The sequence below is a fragment of the Lithobates pipiens genome, unplaced genomic scaffold, assembly GCF_037356315.1.
Source record: "Lithobates pipiens isolate NorthernLeopardFrog02 unplaced genomic scaffold, aLitPip1_a1.2 Scaffold_16, whole genome shotgun sequence".
NCBI lineage: Eukaryota > Metazoa > Chordata > Amphibia > Anura > Ranidae > Lithobates > Lithobates pipiens.
In genome coordinates, this window is record NW_027507748.1 from 604,597,442 (window position 1) to 604,612,530 (window position 15,089).

The following is a 15,089-nucleotide window of genomic DNA, read 5'->3' on the forward strand; positions in this document are numbered from 1 at the left end:
ACATTAAGGGCTTGTTCACACTAGGAGGTGCGTCCGAGTGGGCGAGGTTTTCTGTGCGTTTCTGTGTATCACGTTTTAGAGCAGCCCCTTATATTTCAATAGGCTGCCCAAGAAATGCGCAAAAAAGGGGCTGTCACCAGTTTTAAAATCCCGCCGCATCAAAACTCATGGAACTGCGGTACCAGGCGTTATGGTGGGCACAAACTCACACGTTAGCTAAAAATTTATTGCACTACGGCTGCAACTAAAGATTATTTTCATAATCAATTAGTTGGCAGATTATTGTTTCGATTAATAACCTTTAAAAAAAGTGTGGTGTATAATTTAGTTAATATGTAAAGTTTAAAAAAAAAAGGCAATTTAAGCTTAAATATCTGTATGCAGCGGTAAATATAAATTAACCAACTATATGGTTAGGGAGCAAAAATCTCTGATCCACTCTGAGAACAACAGACAGAAGAGATATACTGTATATACTATTAGAAGAGGTATACTGTATATACTATTAGAAGAGGTATACGGTATATACTATTAGAGGAGATGTACTGTATATACTATTAGAGGAGATGTACTGTATATACTATTAGAGGAGATATACTGTATATACCAGTGCTCGACAAAACCCGGTCGCCAGGTCGCATTGGCGACTAGAATCAGCGACCTTGCGCCTGGGGCAGCATAGCTGGGGGTATCCCGTCTCCGTGTATATATATCCGGAGTATATATATATATATATATATATATATATTATATATATATATATTTTTTTTTATTATTTATTCTAACACCCTAGAGAGTAAAATGGTGGTCATTGCAATACTGTCTGTCACACCATATTTGCACAGCGGACTTACAAGCGCACTTTTTTGGGGGAAAAATTTTTTATTTAATAAAAAAAAAAAAAGACAACAGTAAAGTTAGCCCAATTTTTTTTTTTTTATATTGTGAAAGATAATGTTACGCCGAGTAAATCGATACCCAACATGTCACGCTTCAAAATTGCGCCCGCTCATGGAATGGCGACAAACTTTTACCCTTTAAAATCTCCATAGGCGACGTTTAAAAAATTCTTCAGGTTGCACGTTTTGAGTTACAGAGGAGGTCTGGGGCTAGAATTATTGCTCTTACTCTACCGATCGCAGCGATACCTCACATGTGTGGTTTGAACACCGCTTTCATATATGCGTTCGCTTCTGCACGCAAGCTTGGCAAGACAGGGCGCATTTAAAACAATTTTTTTTTCTTATTTTAACTTTTATTTTTATTTTTTTCACTGTTCTTTTAAAAAAAAAAAAGTGCGTCACTTTTATTCCTATTACAAGGAATGTAAAAATCCCTTGTAATAGAAAAAAGCATGACAGGTCCTCTTTTATATATGAGATCTGGGGTCAGAGAGACCTCACATCTCATATTTACACTAAAATGCAATTTAAAAATGTCCCTCTAAGAGCTATGGGCAATGACTTGGAGACAGGTGGGGGGCTGGGGCCTATCTTCCCCTCACTCGTCTCCATGTCAGGCCAGGGACAGGTCCAGATCGCCGTCACGGACCTGGCTCCTAACTTTTTTAGCTGGCTCCTAGATTCCAAGCAAATTTGTCAACCCCTGGTATATACTATTAGAAGAGGTATACTGTATATACTATTATAAGAGGTATACGGTATATACTATTAGAAGAGGTATACTGTATATACTATTATAAGAGGTATACGGTATATACTATTAGAAGAGGTATACTGTATATACTATTATAAGAGGTATACGGTATATACTATTAGAGGAGATGTACTGTATATACTATTAGCAGAGATATACTGTATATACTATTAGAAGAGACATACTGTATATACTATTAGAGCGTGAATCTGGTAAATATTATCAGACTCAGAGATCACTTTTTTTTATGTAAAAGGAAAAAAAAAAATAATAAAAAAATAATAACAAATTAAAGATGGTTTTGAAGATTTTCAGACAAAACTGTAATATTATTCCTTGTCATAGGCAGGTGGCTTGATAAAATGTGACTACACAATCTCCTTTAAATCTACCATTAACTGTGTAGTGCAAAGGTTTGAATGATGTTATACCAAGAGTGCTTTCACACTGTCGGCACCCGGGCGTCGGCGGTAAAGCGGCGCTATTTGCCCGCTAGCAGCCAAAAAAGGGTTAAATCTGCCCGCAAAACGCTGCTGCAGTGTCAATTTGCCTGCGGTATGGCGGTGCTGCCCATTGATTTCAATGTGCAGGGGCACTTTAGGAGCGGTGTATTCACTGCTCCTACAGCGCTGCAAAGAAGCTGCTTGCAGGACTTTTTGTGACGCTCTATCAGTGCAGCACCTCAGTGTGAAAGCATTCAGGCTTTCACACTGGGATTGCAGCTGAAGCTTTATTCAGGCACTATTTTTATAGCTAAATCGCCTGAAAAACGCCTCCAGCGTGAAAGGGGTCTTAAAGAGGAACTGCAGTTTGCTCACATAATTTGTAATAAAAACATCTTTGCCATTCTCAAGCTTCCCGTCAACCACTTTGCATATTATTTTATATATAATGCGATTCTGTACTTGCCAAGTATGCTGCAGAAATCTCCCTCCACCAAGTCTGGCTGCAACCATTATAACCGTGGGCAGCTGAAGCTGCTGCCTGTTCACTTCCTGGATTTACACAGAGGCACACCTCCAGCTCTGTAGCTCTCATTGGCCCTCTAATGACTCATCCACCCTCCTTTCCTGGCAAACTCTCATGAGCGTGAGAGAGAGCTGTGCATGATGTCATACACCTAGGCTTTTTACCAGACAAGAAGTGGGCTGCGTAATGTATTTACTGGCATAAAAAAAAAAAAGATGTTTTAATATCCAAAGTTAAAACAACAAGGACAGAAGATTTAATAGATGGAAAGATGAAAAAAAAATGACTGAAGTTCCACTTTAAAGCAAAGCTACATTGCATCTGAGCACCACAAACCAAAAATGCTACTTAACCACTAGAGGTCCAGCCACCGCAGTTATACTGCTCTCCTGGGCAAATACACCGAGGAAGAAATGGGTTTTCTTAAAATTTAACTCCCCCCATCCATCCAAGTCTCCATGCTTTATTTTGTTGAGAAATCACTTTGAAAAACAACCCCCTGGCATTTCTGGCTGTGGCCATCTTGAGTAAGGGCAGAGGATTAATGTAGCATTTACTTCCTAGAATTCATCTGCCCTTCACTCAGGTATGAAGGCAGGAGAATGTGCTGAGAAAGCCCCTCCCCTGAGGTATGAGATCATTTGCCTAGGCATGGAAACCAGGAAATAACTGAATAAATATAAAAACAAATTGGTTAAAACAAGTAAATATGATATACTTTCCCATCTATTTACTAATGTTAGGAGCATGAGGGTTAGAAATGGTCAAAGTTGATTTAGAGAGTGAAGCTCCTCTTTAACTGTAGGTTTAGGGTGTCCTCATATTACATAACCTAGCCATACACTAGTTCATGTGGATGGGGGAATCTCCCAATGGATTACTGTATTCTGACAGCCTGCACCCACACCTGTCAGAATACCCAAAACAGTGACTGATTGGACGCAGTCACTGGTCAGCTAACAATTTTCCACCAGACTCTGTTGACAAAAGCTAGTTAAAAAAACAAAAACAAAAAAACAACCAAAAAAAAGCAACAACACACAATTAACTTTTGTTGAATTGGTATGGCCACCCATGATGTTCAGCTGATTCAACAGGAATCACCTGAAAATTGAGGAGAGTATGGCAGGCTCTAGTCTTGGTAGATCCTAAGGTCCCATTCACACCTGAACGTTTCGAAGCTTGAAGCTACAAAACCCTGGAGGGGAAAAAAATCTATTTTTCTCTATGGAGATGGTTCATATCTCCACTCCAAAACGCCTGAAGCCAGAAGCCCCAAAACGCCTGAAGCCAGAAGCTCCAAAACGCCTGAAGCCAGAAGCTCCAAAACGCCTGAAGCTAGAAGCCCCAAAACACCTGAAGCCCCAAAACGCCTGAAGCCAGAAGCCCCAAAACGCCTGAAGCCAGAAGCCCCAAAACGCCAGAAGCCCCAAAACGCCAGAAGCCCCAAAACGCCTGAAGCCCCAAAACGCCTGAAGCCAGAAGCCCCAAAACGCCTGAAGCCAGAAGCCCCAAAACACCTGAAGCCAGAAGCCCCAAAACGCCTGAAGCTCAAACAAGTTCTGGAACTTTTTTTTTTTGGGCAGATTTGGGAGTTTTTCTGCTTTTTACATTGGTGACCTTTTGACCTGCACAAAATTGCAGCAAAATTACACGACTTTCTGCCTAAAAATGATACGCTCAGGTGTGAATGGGGCCTAAGGGAGAATGTGCAATGACTGATGTTGGCATCAGGCCGCTATACACAGAGTATAGGGCAGTGATGGCGAACCTTGGCACCCCAGATGTTTTGGAACTACATTTCCCATGATGCTCATGCACTTTGCAGTGTAGTTCTAAAACATCTGGGGTGCAGAGGTTCGCCATCACTGGTATAGGGTCATGCCAGTATATCCGATCTTCACCCGATATCACCTACCGAGCGTGGACTGCACCTCTCGTATAATACATCACTGACCCTTATAAAAAGCTCAGACATTCTTTCCATATTGTTTACTGTAAATAATAAAAGGACTTCCAAAGCTCGCGCCAGTTTAAAGAACCAGATGCTTCTCTGCCAGGAAGCATTTAATTGATGTTTGGATATTAAATATCAAGAACGTATGCTGTCGAATGCCTAGCGTTACAGAACACTGCAGATAAGCCTCAGGCACATCTTCTTCCAATTACCTCCATACAAGGCATTTTATAAAAGGTCACTGAGACAGGTTAAAAGCACATCTGGGCAAGAAAATGATGTAAACTGGATTACACCCCCCGCATAGACAATGCAGCGTACCACAAGCACCAGAAAGGAACCGTCCTGCTTGTAGGCGGTGTACTGATCTCCGAGCTGGTAGAGTCCACAAATCAAAAGGATTAATCAGATGTGCAGCATCCAGCAGGGTCAGGCGCAGTCCACATACCTGTGGTTGTGCTGGGATCACCACGCTCCTAATAGATGGGTGATTAAAGTCTTACTGCTGTGAGTCAGAGGGTACAGTAATCTTTTTTTTTTTTTTGCTCAAAAAAGATCTACTTTATGTATGGAAAAAAATAACTTGCAAAATACGGTACCAAAGCTGTTCATTTATTCTTAGAACAGCATATCCTGCCAACTCTAAACTTACTGTTTCTTACAGTTCTGCAGATATGACATGAAAGTTACCTGGCTGTACTAATCACCAAAAAGAAGCTTGGAAGAGACCGAGAGGCAGGGCAGTGACATAACCAAGTCTATAAATGGTATTTATTTATGTCTGCTTCCACTATAGCTGCGCAAGCTCTTGAAGTATCCATTCTGTCCAAGGAATGATGCAATTGCTACCATGGCTAATCTAATGAGCCCTCCGCAGAATAGCAGCGTACACAGTGCTCCTTGTGTTTTTCATTTCCTATGGCTGTCAGAAAAATTAGTATTATTTCATATTGGCCAAAATAGCCAGTTTATAAGTCTGTAATAGGAAAATGGGGTAAGACAGGTAATACATACAGAATGTATTGTTGTGCATCCCTGTTGATCACCGGCAGGTGACAGGTGGACCACGAACAGGTTCCTGTGCCGCTGCCCCCGCCATCTATGTGTCGGTTCTTGTCTCCCCTTCCAGCCTCCCGCTTCCTCCGCACCATCTATGTCCCGGTCTCTCTCCCCCTCCCTCCTCCATACCACTCTGCGGCTGTGATCAGTGAACAGTGGAGACCGGGAGGAAGCACAGCTCAGGAGGAGGAGCTGGCCAAACAAACTTTTTATGTTAAACTGCTGGTGATTGGTTGCTAGCACACAGTGTGGTCCTAAGCAACCAATCACTAGCTTGCTAATAGGAAAAGTCACTCTGCCAGCTCCCGCCCCTCTGTCCAGAACTGTGCTGCCTCCTGGTCTCCGCTGTGGAAACAGATAGGACACTGTGCTATGGGAGAGGAGGGAAGGGGTCACTGCTATGGGGGGGGGGCAGCAGACACCACTGTATGTGTGTGTGTGTGGGGGTTATGTGAAGGGGGCAGAGGACACGGTTATGGGAGGGTCACCTAGAGTGTCCTCTACCACCCTTCACATCACTCCCCCCATCCCTGCATTCTGACCGCAACGCACTCCCGAACCCTGCATTCTGAGAGTAATGCACTGGTAAACCCAACATTCTAACCAAAATGCACTCCTGGACCCTGCATTCTGACCGCAGCGCACTCCTGGACCCTGCATTCTGACCGCAGCGCACTCCTGGATCCTGCATTCTGAGCGTTATGCACTGGTGAACCCAGCACTCTAACCAAAAAACGCACTCCTGGACCCTGCATTCTGATTGCATCGCTGTACTGGACCCTGCATTCTGAGCGTAATGCACTGGTGAACCCTGCATTCTCTGCATAAAAACAGACTAAAAGTGCAAAATGCACCGGAAAGTGCACTTGGAAGTGCAGTCGCTGTAAATCTAAGGGGTAGATCTGAAATTAGGGAAACTCTGCTGATTTTATTATCCAATCATGTGCAAGCTAAAATGCTGTTTTTTATTTTCCTTGCATGTCCCCCTCGGATCCACAGCGACTTTACTTCCAAGTGCACTTTCAGTGCAATTTCAAGTGCAAAGTGGATTTGCCTTTAGTAAATAACCCCTAGCAGTGTATAGATAGATAAAAATGTATACATCATTTGCCTCTTTATACTGTGATCCTGTGACAAAGTTGTACTTGCTCTGCCCTGCATGGTGATCTTGATGGTCAAAGTAGGAAGTTGTCTCGCGAAAAACTGCGTCACTGCAGGGACAGGACTTTGTTTTCCCACAGCTACACAGAGCTGATTGGCGCTTTTGTCGTAACATGTTTGTGTAGAGAAAAAAAAAAAAAGAATATAGGGCAGCCAACAGGGAAAAATAAGAAGACTATCAATCAAACCTGGGGTCATCCCCTGCAGCCCAATGCAGATGATAACATGAGGTGGAGGGCAAGGGGAGGAAGACAATGTTCAGATGTTGGTCAACCTGCTGGAGCCACCCTTTAATCTGATGAAAAGGATCAAGTGGGGTGACCCCCGGAAGGAGAAAGGTGGAAGTAAAAGTGGTTGTAAACCCCCAAAAAATAAATAAATAAAAAAAAAAACACACACACACACACACACACACACACACACACACACACACACACACACACACACACACACACACAACAACTCCCCCCCCCCAAAAAAAAACAGCAAGACAAAGGCATAATGAACTAGTATGCATAGCATACTAGCTCATTATGAATTACTTACCTGAGATTGAAGCCCCCGAATCGGTCCTCGTTCACTGCTCCAGCGGCTGACATCACTCCCAGGGGTATCGCGGGTCCGGCACTGTGATTGGCCGGAGCCATGATGACGTCACTCCCGCAAATGCACGTGATTACCGCCGGTAACGGCACAGTCTAACTGAAGCAATGGCACGTACGTGCCGTTGCTTCAGTTTACTTAAGTGTGCATGTGCCGATGACGTCGACATATGCAAATACAGGGATATCTCCTAAACCGTGCAGGTTTAATAGATATCCAGTGTAGCTACAGGTAAGCCCAATTATAGGCTTGCCTGTAGTAAAAAGTGGTTGTAAAGGCTTTACAACCACTTGAAGCCTTCTCAGCGGGGAACTTGCATAGTAACGCAGCAGCCAGGGGATCGCCTGCTTGTCACTGACAATAGGGAAGTGCACTAAATCAGCAAGATTAGATTGTAAGCTCTAATGAGCAGGGCCCTTTGATTCCTACTGTAATAAATTGTATTGTAACTGTACTGTCTGCCCTTATGTTGTAAAGCACTCCGTAAAGTGTTGCCGCTATATAAATCCTGTATAATAATATTTAACCAGGTAATTACTACAAAAAAAAAAAAAATTTTAAATGATGGAAAGGTACCTATATAGAGGTGATACTTTGAAATATAATGACAAAAAAATGGGGGCATTTACTTGCTCTTTAATCCCTTGGTGTGCCAAAAAGGGCTGTAAAATGACATGACCAGCCTTAAACTACTCCAACATGTTTACTTTCCTCCTATTAAAAGTGGCCTCATGACACTCCTCTGTTAAAGAGCCTGGAGGACATGTCCAGCAAGTTGGCAACTTGGTTCCAAACACAACTCCAAACAATCATCAGCGCAAGAGAGAGCAAACTGCCTTGTACATTACCTTGGCTAGTGTCCCAGTCCTGGCAGTGCCACTTTTCAGTTAATCGCATAGTAGTTTCCTTTACAGAGGCACGGAGTTCAATGTAACAGAAGGGGGGAAAAAAAAATCCAAGGAATAGGACGTCTTCTTTCTCTTTGGGAAGTTGCTGAAAGTTCCTCCTTCACCTCCTCCTCTTTCCTTTTGGCGTCAACTCCTCAGTCACAGAGGCACATTCCAAGCTGGGGAGAATTTACAGTCTGATCAGCATACAGAGAAAAAGAAAGAGCGAGAGAGAGAGAGAGAGGAAAAAAAAAATCCCCATGTGCCTCTCATGCAACAGGAATGCTTTAGGCAAGGCCAGCCGAGCACAGTTTCTTGGTACTTTGGTTTATAGGCATGCTGTGCACAGATGACAACGGGGCAAATATGTCAATAGAAATATCTCATCAACAGATTGGAAGAGCCTTGTCTAATTGAGTGTTGGAGAATGTTACTAGGTCACATGTGAACTTATCGATTTGGTGGGGTATAAGCTATCAGTAATGCCGCGTACACACGATCAGATTGTCCGGCGTACTTAGTCCGTCGAAGCGCATTTCAGCGGACAATTCGATCGTATGTGGGCTTCAGCTGACTTTTCCAGCGTGAAGTCCGGCGGACTAAGAAAGTATTTTTGCACTCCAATCTTCCCATTGGACTTGGGTTTCAGGCGGACAATACGTTCGTCGGTATGCTAGTACGGCGGACTAAGAATGACGCATGCTCAGAAGCAAGTACGAAAAAGGAAGCTATTGGCTACTGGCTATTGAACTTCCTTTTTCTAGTCCTGTCGTACGTGCTGTACGTCATCGCGCTAGCAAACGCCGGACTTTCTGTGTGTCCGTGTGTGGCCAAGTCCGTTCGGTAGAAAGTCCGCCGGATTATCCGTCGGATTGTATGTCGGACTAAGTACGCCAGACAATTCGATCGTGTGTACGTGGCATAATACAGTAAAACCTTGGATAGCGAGCATTATTTGTTCTGGAAACATGCTTTTAATCCAAAGCACTTGTATATCAAAGCAAATTTCCCCATAAGAAATAATGGAGACTCAAATGATTTGTTCCACAACCATTTCTTCATAGGTCCATACGTTTATAGTCTATATAAAAAGATTATAGCAATGTGACCAGGTTGGGTAACCATAAAATGTACATTCACAAATGGAAGCAAAATCCAGCAGGAACTACAGAGTATAAAAGAGAAGCGCCTCTAAATGTAGCAATATGGTTACATTTCATGAAGGTACAACATTTAGCAACTCACATGGTTGATGATTAAAAGAGGCACATCTCTAAGTATGCAGGCATCCGGGGTAAAGCTGTCCACATAGACCAGGGGTGTCCAAACTTTTTTCAAAAAGGGCCAGATTTGATGAAGGGAACATACGTGAATACACTGCCCAACAAGAATTCTCTTGCCTTTGTGACTGTGTGTGATAAAGAGATGAGATTGGGCGCATTATTTGGATATATGTATTTATTGGCGTATAACACGCACCTTCACTTTAAGAGGGAAGTTTCAGGGATTTTAAAAAAAAAAAAGAACATTGAAGCAAAATAATGGTCAGTGCCCATCTGCAGACCCACCATAGCCAGGAACGCAGAACCCACCATAGCCAGGAACGCGCAACCCACCATAGCCAGGAACGCGCAACCCACCATAGCCAGGAACGCACAGATGAGCACCAAAGATTACCTACAGGAGAATCTCCTGTTTACATGGTGGCCTCTTTAATAGAAAGTCCCGCCTCCTTTGATGGACAGAACAGTCGTCCAATGGCAGCACTGGAGACAGGATTTCTTATTACATAGGCCGCCTGTAAACCGTAAATTCTCCTGTGTGTATGGTGCTTGGTCCCGCCTCCTACCTGTCCCTTCCAAGGCATATACATCTTTTGTGGCCCCGGCGCTGGGAGATCGTCGGGAGCCACAAAAGATATATATGTCCAAATAACCAAGCGGATTGCGATTGGCCCACGGGCCGGACTTTGGACATGCCTGACACAGACCGTCCTACACACCGCCAGCTCTCACCATTGTCAGTCTGCAATCATGCCTGGAAAGACCACCCTGCAGTAGAGCGATCTGAAAGCTAGGCTTGAACTGCTCATGGAGCGCAGCGTGGAAGGGATGACGTTGATGGCGGTGCGGAGGATGGTCTATGCGGACAGCTTTAACCCGGGTGCCTGCATACTTAGATGTCCCTCTTTTAATCATCAACCATGTGAGTTGCTAAATATTGTACCTTCATTAAATGTAACCATATTGCTACACTTAAAGGCGCCTCTCTTCTTTTTTATACTCAGTTGTGACATGACGCTACTTATATAACAAGACATCGCTTGTATATCAAGTCAAACTATATTTAAAGATTTTGCTTTTCTTGCAAAACACTCTCAAACCAAGTTACTCTCAAAACAAGGATTTACTGTATTATTATTATACAGGATTTGTATAGCGCCAACAGTTAACACAGCAAAACATGAGGGCAGACATTACAATTTACTACAGGAGGAATCAGGGGGCGCTGCTCATTAGATAGTTATTGACTCAATAATAACAGATATATAAAATCGGCATAAGCCTTATTTACTGAGAAAAAAAGAAAAACTCAGCAAATCATAAAGCAAATGCAACTCCTGCATGTGGTCTAGCATTAGAGTCAAATAATTGTTCTAAGTGGTATCAATTCCTTCCTTCTCCAAATAGGAATTCTGATATGTGTAATCTAATAATGAATGTAATTTAGGACACAGTAATTCTAGCTATATTGCTAGCGTGCTTTGTTTCCTGTTGTGATGGCTTCACAGAAGCAATACAGTTACATTCAGGACAGTATGGCCTACATCATGGGTGTGCAACCTGTGGACCTCCAGCTGTTGCAGAACTACAAGTCCCATGATGCATTGCAAGGCTGACAGTTAGGCTGCTTTCACACTGGGGCGGGAGCAGCGTCGGCGGTAAAGCGTCGCTATTTTTAGCGGCGCTTTACCGTCGTTTTAGCGGCGGTGTGCGGGCGCTAGCGGGGTGGTTTTAACCCCCGCTAGCGGCCGAAAAGGGGTTAAATCCGCCCGCAAAGCGCTGCTGCAGCGGCGCTTTGCCGGCGGTATTGCCGCGGTGTCCCATTGATTTCAATGGGTAGGAGCGGTATAGGAGCGGTGAATACACCGCTCCTTCACCGCTGCAAAGATGCGGCTGGCAGGACTTTTTTCACCGTCCTGCCAGCGCATCGCTCCAGTGTGAAAGCCCTCCGGCTTTCACACTGGAGTTAAAGGGGCCGGTTTTTTTCAGGCGTTACACAGGCGCTATTTTTAGCGCTGTAACGCCTGAATACCGCCCCAGTGTGAAAGCAGCCTTACAAACATGATTCCCAAAGGCAGAGGCATGATGGGATTTGAAGTTTTACAAGAGCTTGGGGGCCACACGTTGAGCACCCATGACCCACGGTATGTCCACTCCTGCAACCCCCCCCCCCCCCCCCCTCCGGCATCTCTGGCTATAACCCATGGTGGATCCTCTATCACATTCACTCCACCTGCATGTTTACAGTAGGGATGCCCACATTCCAGTAAAGCATGCCACCTGCATCATGTTGACAAGTCATGACACTTCTCTGGAGTTGTATGACCCTTCCACAATACGCATGCCACATTCCAGTACGTGATGGCCCTTCTCCATATTTATACCAACTCTGTACTGCAAGCCAGGGCTAAATACCACATCTATAGTGGCCTTACCTCCGTATACAGAGCAGAATGTCTTCTCTATGCTTCTCACTCCAATTATCACATACCAGCCTCCCAGCTACATGGTGCACATTGCAATTATCTGCCCGTCAGAGCTATCACTTCAGAACAAAGTGTCCATTCCATAAGTGGTAACTATGCTGCCTCTACATTATCACAATACACCGGAGCACTATATACAACCCCTAGATACTTTTCCTGAACTATATAACATCCCTATATACAGTACATCCCACTTTTCCAGAACTATATACCATCCCATTATACCGTACATCCCACTTTTCAAGAACTATATACCACCCCTATATACAGTATATACCACATTCCCAAAAGTACTACCCCCTTCTTCATTGCATGCCACCTCTAACGAACTGTGTATCCACTACAGAGTTGAGTGTCCTCTCTAGAACTACAGATCTACTCATGGTAGAATTGTACACACCCTGTCCACAAAACCCACAGTCCAGCTACATTGTCACACTGCATTGCAGGCCTACCTATAATCACTCAACAACTCCCATTCACCGCTAGTGTCCAATAGAACAGCTATTCTAGAGCGCCATGTCACTTCTCCACTGCTCTATGGCACCACTACCATGATAGGTATGCTGAATACCATGCTTTAAAGGCTCAGTTCTACCTATCTCTCTAGAACAGCGTGTCCTCTTTTCAGCACTGCATAACATCAATAGATCTACAAGCCCATCTCTTCAGAGGCGCACACAACCTTTATAGGACTACATGCCGCTCTCCAGTGCCACATGCCATCTCTCTAGAACACTGTTTTTTCCAGTGCTACATGCCCCTCCTTAGAACTCCAAGCCTTCTCTTTCATGACATGTGCCACCTCTCCTGAACTTTGTGCCCTTTTTATCTAGTGCCACATTCAACTTCTCTAGAGCTCCATTCCCTCTCTATCCAGCATCAAATGCCACTCTTGAGCCTAATGCCATCTTTCCAGTGCCTCATGCACTCAATGGCCCCTCCTCTAGATATATATACCCACTCTCTAAAATTCCATTGCCCCTTTCTGGAACTTCCTACATTATCTCTAGTGCCATATGCCACCTTCCTAGAAAAACTGGGCCACATGTCTCATCCCCAGAACAACATGCTCACTCCTGACTACCATATGCCCCTCTCTAGATCCTATATGCCTCCCTTCTAGATCTACATACCTCTTTCCTAGATGCCCACCTCTCTAGAGATCCTACATGCCCCCCCTCTATAGATCATACATGCCCCCTCTCTAGGTACACATACCTCCTTTCAGCACTCACATGTCCCCTCTCTAGAGACCATACACGTCCCCTCTCTAGAGACTATACATGCCCCCTCTCTAGGTACACATACCTCCTTTCAGCACTCACATGTCCCCTCTCTATAGATCATACATGTCACCTCTCTATAGATCATACATGTCACCTCTCTATAGATCATACATGTCACCTCTCTATAGATCATACATGCCACCTCTCTATAGATCATACATGCCACCTCTCTATAGATCATACATGCCACCTCTCTATAGATCATACATGCCACCTCTCTATAGATCATACATGCCACCTCTCTATAGATCATACATGCCACCTCTCTATAGATCATACATGCCACCTCTCTATAGATCATACATGCCACCTCTCTATAGATCATACATGCCACCTCTCTATAGATCATACATGCCACCTCTCTATAGATCATACGTGTCACCACTCTATAGATCATACGTGTCACCACTCTATAGATCATACGTGTCACCACTCTATAGATCATACGTGTCACCACTCTATAGATCATACATGTCACCTCTCTATAGATCATACATGTCAGCTCTCTATAGATCATACATGTCACCTCTCTATAGATCATACATGCCACCTCTCTATAGATCATACATGCCACCTCTCTATAGATCATACATGCCACCTCTCTATAGATCATACATGTCACCTCTCTATAGATCATACATGTCACCTCTCTATAGATCATACGTGTCACCTCTCTATAGATCATACGTGTCACCACTCTATAGATCATACGTGTCACCACTCTATAGATCATACGTGTCACCACTCTATAGATCATACATGTCACCTCTCTATAGATCATACATGTCAGCTCTCTATAGATCATACATGTCACCTCTCTATAGATCATACATGCCACCTCTCTATAGATCATACATGCCACCTCTCTATAGATCATACATGCCACCTCTCTATAGATCATACATGCCACCTCTCTATAGATCATACATGCCACCTCTCTATAGATCATACATGTCACCTCTCTATAGATCATACATGTCACCTCTCTATAGATCATACATGCCACCTCTCTATAGATCATACATGCCCCCTCTCTAGGTACACATACCTCCTTTCAGCACTCACATGCCCCCTCTCTAGTACTCTATGCCCAGTCTGCATTCCGTCCCCCCCGATGTACAGCAGTACTTAGTCCCCCGAGAAGCCCATGCCCCGGACCGGCCGTACAGCGGAGCTCCTGTCCCCGGTATGGGGCGCTCTTTGTGTGCACACGTGTGCCCGGGGAGAAGGGAAGGGAGGCGCCATTACCTGTGTCTGGCCTTGTGTCCGCTCGGCTCCCCCGGTCTCCGCTCTCCCCCACAAGCGGTACATACGGCAGGACGGACTTGGACGTTCACCGCATTGTTTGCATTCCATTGTGGTCACGTGTTCCGGACTGCCTGCGTCATCTCTACACCAGTTAACAATTGGATGAGGCTGCCGGGGGGCGTAACTAAAGGAGAGCCTGAGTTTGTTCTTGTTCTGGGCATCATGGAAATCAGAGACTGGGCATAAAGGGCGAGGTGTTGTACTGGGAGAGAGAGTGTACTGGGAGAGAGAGGGTGTACTGGGGGAGAGAGGGTGTACTGGGGGAGAGAGGGTGTACTGGGGGAGAGAGGGTGTACTGGGGGAGAGAGGGTGTACTGGGGGAGAGAGGGTGTACTGGGGGAGAGAGGGTGTACTGGGAGAGAGAGGGTGTACTGGGGGAGAGGGTGTACTGGGGGAGAGAGGGTGTACTGGGGAAGAGAGGGTGTACTGGG

At 44.5% G+C, this 15,089-nt stretch overlaps 1 protein-coding gene across 2 annotated transcripts in view; it reads right to left on the reverse strand.

The window, feature by feature from the left end:
* Nucleotides 1–14,734, reverse strand: part of LATS2 (large tumor suppressor kinase 2) — an 85,872-nt gene extending 71,138 nt beyond the window's left edge. The window contains exons 1-2 of one of the 2 annotated variants that reach the window (XM_077484008.1): nt 14,599–14,734; nt 8,254–8,471 (exon numbers count right to left, since the gene is read on the reverse strand). The gene's annotated coding sequence lies outside the window, so the exon portion shown is untranslated. The remainder of the gene's footprint in view (nt 1–8,253; nt 8,472–14,598) is intronic. The other variant, XM_077484009.1, reaches the window with a different exon arrangement.
* Between the last annotated feature and the right edge of the window lie 355 nt (nt 14,735–15,089).